Source organism: Chenopodium quinoa, unplaced genomic scaffold (assembly GCF_001683475.1).
Source record: "Chenopodium quinoa cultivar QQ74 unplaced genomic scaffold, ASM168347v1, whole genome shotgun sequence".
Lineage (NCBI taxonomy): Eukaryota > Viridiplantae > Streptophyta > Magnoliopsida > Caryophyllales > Amaranthaceae > Chenopodium > Chenopodium quinoa.
The window spans coordinates 2,325,472-2,334,548 of record NW_018745617.1 but is presented as its reverse complement, the minus strand read 5'-3'; positions in this window follow the sequence as shown (position 1 = coordinate 2,334,548).

Genomic DNA, 9,077 nt, shown 5'->3' with positions numbered 1-9,077 from the left:
AAAAAAAATGTACAACACATTTTTGTGCAACTGGCCTCACCAAATAACTACTTGCAACAGAACAAAGTATGTAACTCCTAGAGCAAGACATTAACCCATATGACACTACTGAGTAACACGAGTAACACCTATACCACTGAACTAGTAACCTCTATAACTTTGAAAAAGTAAACCCCATAATAGCATTGCATGACCACCGACATAAAAGAGTAAGACCCTTATTTTGAGCTTCAAGCAAAGCATAGAATATCATATTTCAGCATAGCACAACAGGTGTCAGCACATTATTAATACGATTATTATTAATATTGCAATTTAACACTACGTACTAATATTGCAATTTGTTTTACGAGTACTTTTCTTGGTATATAGTATAATATATGTCATGCATTAGCACGAGTATACAGTTCATTTATTCAACATTTCACTATAGTATTCTAAATCCCCAACCCTACAATTATATGCATTTTTTTAGGGAGTACCCTCCAAACATTTTCCACTTCTTTAATCATCAAAAACAAAAAAAATGTACAATACGTTTTTGTACAACTGGCCTCACCAAATAACTACTTGCAACAGAACAAAGTATGTAACTCCTAAAGCAAGACATTAACCCATATGACACTAACTGAGTAACACGAATAACAACTATACCACTGAACAGGTAACCTCTATAACTTTGATAAAGTAAACCCCATAATAGCATTGCATGACCACCGACATAAAAGAGTAAGACCCTTATTTTGAACTTCTAAGCAAAGCATAGAATATCATATTTCAACATAGCACAACAGGTGTCAGCACATTATTAATACGATTATTATTAATACTCAGCACAACAGAGCTAATTAGGGTTCAACAAAACCGACCATTACAGCTCAAGTCTAAATTACAAACATCAAAATCAACTTTCCACATTTTAAATTTGTTTTTTCTTATATATCCCGTGAATTTTTCACGGGCACACCCTTGGAGACCTTCCATTTGGCCGGCGAAATGGGGTGTTTCTAGCATTTGTTGCATTGGTTGCTTTGTTTTGAGCTTTCTTTGGAGCTCTTTCCCCTCCTTCCTAGGCGGCTGCCTAGAGGTAGAAGCTCGGTTGCTCTCAAACTCCTTCCAAAATTTGTTGAGCGCGACCTTCAGAGAGGCTGCGGTAACAGGAGGGTCATCAGCCTCTTGAAATGAGGCGGTCAGAGGATCGCTGGTAAGGATTGTAGGGACTATGTCCTCTACATGGCCGTCCTCGCCTGGACGAGAGCCGGGATTAGGTGTCTGACCATCTATTGCCATAACGGATGAGTATCTCCACAGACGACGCCAAATGTTTTGGGTGTTTTTTGGATTTCCTCGGATACTGGTCGCGCTCTTTTGGCAACGACACTGAGACACCTGCAAAAGTGAACGAATATTCCTTTACCGGAATATTCGCCTCCGACGATCAAGTTAGAAATCTGAAACGGAAAAGTCTAGAGAGAGAAAGTAGAGAGAAGTTGGAGCTATTTAATGCTCTTGCTTGTAGTGTCGTAATCCACCCTCCCATCATAAATGATTGGGGTATTTATAGGGGTGGGAATTTGTTGCCCTTTAGGGTTTGTACCCTAGAATTCCGTGACGTGATTGGCTGCGCAATCACGTGATGCCATGTGTAATATGGGGGCGCCGTTTTGCGACCTTCATGAGTATCTTTCGAAGTTCGGGCCATGTTGTAATAAGGCCCCTTTTTTAATGCTGATTTCAAGGGTTTTGCTTGCCTTAAACTCGTGGCATCTTCTCGTAGTGACACGTGTCTCCAATTGATTGGGCCACGTGTCGCTACGGGATTGGTCCACGCACAATATATAATTGTAGAGTCATTTTTGCAACTTAACTACATCACTCCAAAACCCCAATCCTACAATTTGGAGCGATTTTTTTTTTTTTTGGAAAATAACTACCCTATCTTTTTTTTTTTTTTTTTTTTTTTTCTGTGTCGATAACTTTTAATTCTCTAATTTTTAGATAAAAAAAAAATAAATAAATAATTCACTTTCACTTTTACTATTTTACAATACAATATATATCTCCACATATAATTGCACATTTTATAACAACATTCAACTACAACCATATTTATTATGTTTTTTCATCTTATAAAAAAGTTAATATATAAACTATGTACCCACATTACTTTTTAATTTTTGAGGGAACTACCCACTTAATTTACTTAATATTACAAATATACACACTAATTTATTATAACACAATATTGGAAGGAATTTATATTATAATTGCACGTTTCATTTTTTAATTTTGTATTATCCCAACTCTTGAAAACTTCAATCTTAATATTACAAGCATTTTATTTATTTATTTATTAAAATAATATAGCCCTATATTGATGGTCAGTTTGGTACATACATTATGTCTACGATTTATTCAATGGAAATGGCTACATGTTAATTCACATATTTTGAAATAATGCCATCCTGAAGATGGATAAAAATAAAAATTGCCGAGATTCTTCCCATGAACCCTAATATACCCCGGGAGTCCATTTGGGTGGGTAAAACCATTCAGTATACCTTCAAACTGTCAATCGAAGTCTTGATAACTATTGTTTTCGCGGTCTATTTCTGTTGAAGAGAGCTACTCTATTCTATCTCTCTTCAAGAAAACTTTCTCTCTTGAAACACTCTCTAACTTAGGCATCGGAGGGGGGGATCCTGGAGCCACCCCGAGGGCATTTTACATGTGTTGCCTTGTTGGAAAATAAAGAATGAAATACTTTTCTATCAATACCCTTAATATTCATTATTGTTTCAAAAGCTCTTAAATGAAAATAAGGGTTATCAATTTCCTTGAATTTTGGGATGTCGTTGGCATTGAATTTCTGCGGAAGAAGCTCACAACTAACTGATTTATGAAGAATTAACCAGGTCTATTTGTGAAGTTCAATAACTTTTAGCTAAAATTAATTACTCGATTAGTGATATAAGGGTTACTCCATTACGGATATAGAGCTTACTTAGTCAATAATATAGGGGTTATGTTGTTAGTGTTTTAGGGGTTACTTTGCTATTTCAAGGTTACTCAAAAAGTATAATAAGGGTTTACCGTTTCAATATAATACAGGTTAATCCATTTTTGTACCAGTGACCATACGATGTTGCAGCGCACAGAAAACACGCTAGCATAAGTTCTGTTCAGGGTAAAAATACCCTCGGGGTGGCTCCAGGATCCCCCCTTCGATGCCTAAGTTAGAAAGTGTTTCAAGAGAGAGTTTTCTTGAAGAGAGAAAGAATAGAGTAGCTCTCTTCAACAGAAATAGACCGCGAAAACAATAGTTATCAAGACTTCGATTGACAGTTTGAAGGTATATTGAATGGTTTTACCCACCCAAATGGACTCCCAGGGTATATTAGGGTTCATGGGAAGCATCTCGGCAATTTTTATTTTTATCCATCTTCAGGATGGCATTATTTCAAAATATGTGAATTAACATGTAGCCATTTCCATTGAATAAATCGTAGACATAATGTATGTACCAAACTGACCATCAATATAGGGCTATATTATTTTAATAAATAAATAAATAAAATGCTTGTAATATTAAGATTGAAGTTTTCAAGAGTTGGGATAATACAAAATTAAAAAATGAAACGTGCAATTATAATATAAATTCCTTCCAATATTGTGTTATAATAAATTAGTGTGTATATTTGTAATATTAAGTAAATTAAGTGGGTAGTTCCCTCAAAAATTAAAAAGTAATGTGGGTACATAGTTTATATAATAACTTTTTTATAAGATGAAAAAACATAATAAATATGGTTGTAGTTGAATGTTGTTATAAAATGTGCAATTATATGTGGAGATATATATTGTATTGTAAAATAGTAAAAGTGAAAGTGAATTATTTATTTATTTTTTTTATCTAAAAATTAGAGAATTAAAAGTTATCGACACAAAAAAAAAAAAAAAAAAAAAAGATAGGGTAGTTATTTTCCAAAAAAAAAAATCGCTCCAAATTGTAGGATTGGGGTTTTGGAGTGATGTAGTTAAGTTGCAAAAATGACTCTACAATTATATATTAGATAAGTACTAAATATTATAAAATAAAAAATATATATAAAAAAAAAAACTGTTCTAAGTACAAACAAGCGATTAACAAACACAATCAACATTATAAAAAAAATACGGAGTAATAAATAAAGGAAATTATAATTTTGATGTACAAGTCGTCGATGAAGATTATGATGATACTCGTATCAGATTATCAATGCATTAAATGATCAAACAAACGAACGATGTGAGACGACGATCGATCCAAGTAAGTTTTGTTTTTTCAATGTTTATTTATTTATTTATTTATTTATTTATTTATTTATTTATTATTATTCCATCATATGAAAACCTAGTTTTGTGTAAATTATATTATCCAGAAATTTGTTTAATAAAATGAAAATCCAATCAATCGACAATCTAAGGGCACTTTAAGGTGAGGAGTCAATTCGGATAATCGGATGGAGTTTGGATCGAGTCTATTCGGGTCGAATATCTTCGGGTCGGATATGTTCGGCTCAAAATTATTCTCTTAATTCGGATCGAGTCGGGTCAAGTCAGATTCGGGTCATGGTATATCGATCGAGCGGATAGGATATGGGTCGGGTCAACTCCAGATCGGTTCATGTTCGGTTCGGATAAATTTAGATCGGGTTCAAAACGGGTTTAACCGGGTTAATTTTGGGTTGGATGAATTTGGGTCGGGTTGATTTGGGTTCATTTAAGTTCAGTTGGATTAAGATAAGGTTGATCCGTTGATTCATTAATTGGTCAATTTCAATTAATTCCATTATTTGTTTGACTGGATATTAATCGAGTTGAGCCAATTCATATCCAAATAAGTTTATTTTAAAAGTAGAGTTATTATTGAGTTTTTACCTTATTATTGGGTCAGTATCAAGTCATTCACGTGTCATATTTTTTATCGAGTTGAAAGAAAGGTTTTAATGTTCAACTTTTACAAATTATTTGTAGCAAATTTTAGATGAGATGAATATAAAACTTAGAATGTAATTTTATATAATTGGTATATACATGAAGTAAACTTGTTACTCCGGATTATTTCTTTGTAGTAAAAACGTTAGCTTATTAATAATTAGTCAGCTATTGCTGTGTGTCGTGCACCAAGTGCTTGGACTTGCCCCAATGCAGGAAAGGTAAAAGTGAACTGTGATGCTACTATGGGTGCTAAGACAGGGCTCGGGGTGGTCATTAGAAGTGAGTAGGGCTCGCTTCTTGCTGCTGTACGACAGGTTGGTGCTGGGTGGGATATTTGTGCTGCAGAAGCTGCTGCCTGTAGGTTTGGGTTGCAGCTTGCTAGTAGACTTGGCTTCACAGAAGTTCTCCTGGAGTCAGACGCTGAGAGGGTGGTGAAGGCTGTCAAGTCCAAGGCTAAGGGATTCTCTCCTGTTTTTCTGATTTATGATGGTATTAATTGTCTAGCTTCATGTTTTAATTATTTTTCGTTTTCTCATATTAAGCGTGCGAGTAATACTCTAGCCCATCACATTGCTACACTAAAATTCGGCTAAATTACGACCGTTTTTCTACCATCGTTTTTTATGCGGTCGCAATATTACGACTGCTTTGACAACGGTCGCAAATTTGCGACCGTTTTTAGCCTTTTAGACGGTCGCTAGGATGTTTGAACAATTAAAAATAATTCTAAATTACAATAAATCGTTTGCGACTGTCAAAGACGGTCGTAAATGTTATAATCTACGACCGTCACAGAGACGGTCGTAAATTTCATAATTTGCGACCGTCAAAGGCAGTCGTAAATGTCATAATCTGCGGCCGTCAAAGAGATGGTCGTAAATGTCATTATTTGCGACCGTCAAAGACGGTCACAAAAAGCTTTTTTTTATATAAAAAAAATTCGGGTATAAAAGATCACCCATCTCACCCCAACCCTAATTAACTAACCCTCACGCCGCTCCTCTTTTTCTTTCCTCTCCTCTCTTCTTTTTCTTTCCTCTGAATCTCTGATTTATTTCCTCTTATCTCTCTCCTCTTTGTTTCCTCTCTTCTCTTCACCGGCTTCCGCCACCATCTTTCCTCCGCCACAATCTTCACTGGCTCTCCTCCTCCTTAAAGGAGTCCGGCAGCGGCGGTTTTATTGGCGAGTTCGGATTCGTTTTTCTCAACAAGTACATTTAATGGTTTTTAAGGTGGAATTCGACCATGAAAAGTCTAGATCTAGACTTTTCATGGTCGAATTTGGCCTTATTAAACCAAATTTGAGGTGAAATTCAAAGTTTGAGGTATGTTTTCATGTTTTTGATTCATTTTTTGTTTCGTTTTTGGTTATTTTCGTTTAATTTTTGGTTGATTTTCGTTTCGTTTTTGGTTGTTTTGTTTGATTTTTGTTGTTTGTTTTTGGCCTGGTTTGTTTTAGTGGGTTTAATTTTGTTTTCGTTGATTTTTGGTCTGATTTTCGGGTAATTTTCGTTTAGTTTTTGGTTAATCACTACAAGGAAAAAGCCTTTGGGCAACAAAAGAATTCGTCGCCCAAGCCTCAATTGTCGTCGCCCAAAGCAATGTGTAACGACGAGGAAGTCGTCGTGGGCTCGTCGCCCAAGGGTCGACACCCTTACAGTTTTGGACTACGACTTCATATGGCGTTGCCCATATATAAGTTAGGGCGACGGTGACATGCGTTGCACATAATACTGTTTTGACTACGAGTTTTGATTTTGTTGCCTATAATAAGTACCTTTATGTGCGACGATTGTGTGCTTTGTTGCCCATAATTACTTTTGGGTGACGATGTATATTGTTGCCCAATTTTCTTTTGGGCTACGAACGAGTGTTATTGTTGCCAAAAAAGGCTGATTTGCAGTTTGTTAGAATATTATGGGCAACAATATTATTGTCGCCCAAAACTATTTGGGGCAACGAACTGTCGTTTATGTTGCCCAAATATACACTGTAGCACCAAATATATAGATAGGGGCAACAATATTGTTGTCACCCAATGTGATTTTGGGCAACCAAATTACATCTATGTTGCCCATATTGTCAATATAATGCTAATTTCAAATTCTAATTGTAATGTGCAGTACTTTTTGGTTACCATATGACAATTTGGGGCAAAAATTGATATTTATTTTATTGTCCTATCGTTCTTGTAACTGAATTTCTCCAACCTGTTTTACGTGACAATATATATATTCACTTCACAATAATAATACTTGTACCCTGGTCCTGTATAATTACATTTCAAAGATAACTAATATGACAACTTTAAGAATTTTCATATGGCAATCATATTATAAATTAATTGTTTCTCAAAACACAAGGAAAAGCCTTTGGGAAAATACATTGGAAAATTATAAACGTAGTTAAACTCTATCTAATATTCATGATACCACTATTATATCCAAAATTCACAGGACGTTCTCGATTTGTTAAGGAAAAACATCATGCTCCCTTGTTCCTGTAAGGTAATAAGACAAAAATAGGCATCAATACTTACAAAAAAAATGTTCTACATTCCCATTAGTAGAGAGGAGTTCAAAGTTCCAAACAATGTATTTGGTTATCAAAACAAATTTTCCCCAAATTTAAAAATAAACAAAAGGAGCAACCTATCGGGAATAATGTATAATCATACCGCCACCTCCATTATCCTACACAAGTTTTCCACCAACACACTCCCTATCATCACCATTAAAAACAATTCATAGTTTCATACAATTACCAACAACATATAGTCATATAATCATACTATATACTGTAACAATGAACACACCTAGAAAGACACAGTTACCGTCCCCCAATCACACTTCATGAATCGACGACAAACCTAGACCAAGGAGTTTCCCAATTCGGAAAGTCAATTAATTAATTCGTTGAAAAACAGTTTAAAAAACAGAGCAAAGTGTGCATTGAAAAAACAGAGCAAAGTGTGCATTGAAAAAACAGAGCAAAGTGTGCATTGAAGAGAGTTTCCTGAAGCAATCGAGCATTGAAGAGGTGTCCTGAATTCACGGATATTACTTGGAAAAACTGACACAAGTTAACTATGGTTAACTCTGGGGACATAACGTCGTTTGATATTGGGTCAACATGCAAAATTCTACGTTACCAGCTATTTACCAAAGCACCCCTGACTTATGATATGAAAAGACGAATCTGCCCTAGATTAACTTGGGCTGGCTCAATTACATGTGAACAGAATTCTAGAGACAGAATCAGTGCATAGTATTAGTAGGACTTGATTCAAGCTCGGAAAGAAAGAAGAAGAATATTACCTCATTTCCTCAAACATTTTTAGCATATCTTCTCTTAGTTTCTTTTCACGTTCAATGGCTTCCTTATTCATTCGAGAAAATTTTGCTTTGAGCTCCTCATTTGATGCTTTTAATTGTTCATTCGATGCTCTAAGCTCTTCATTTGATGCACTAAGTGTGTGAACTTGAGTAGCGAGTTGAACCCTTTCCATATCATCTCCTTAGGCTCTAACTTTTGCAGGTGGTCAAGCTCCAGGACCAATTCCTCTCACATATCCAGATTTAGGTTTTAACACTTTCATATAAGCATCTTTTACACTGAGTGTGTCCTCAACATTTGATTTCATAAGAATTTGCTGGAAACTTTTTATCATGATTAAATGCCCTATGCAATGCACTCAATAACATTGAAAAAGACTTATCACTCCACTTGTTACTAACTTTGATGTGTAGTAATGTGACAAGAAACTCCAATCTCTTAAATGTCTTGCACCCTGGATACAACTCGGACTCTATATCTTCAAGTAACGTCATGAACTCCTTATTAGGGGTTTCATCATTGCAACTACTAGAACCAAACTCCATGGTGTTACCACTATCAATGGGAACTTTAGAAGTTGTAGTATTATTATTCCATGCATTTGTTGCATCAAAAACCAAAGGAGCCATGTCATCAAAAAGGCATTTCATTCTCTTCGTCTTTTGAGACCTCCATTGTTTTCTCATCATTTTCATTATTACCATCTTGTTTATCATTTTCTCCGTGACTCACCCATGGGTTATAACTATTGTCTATACCAT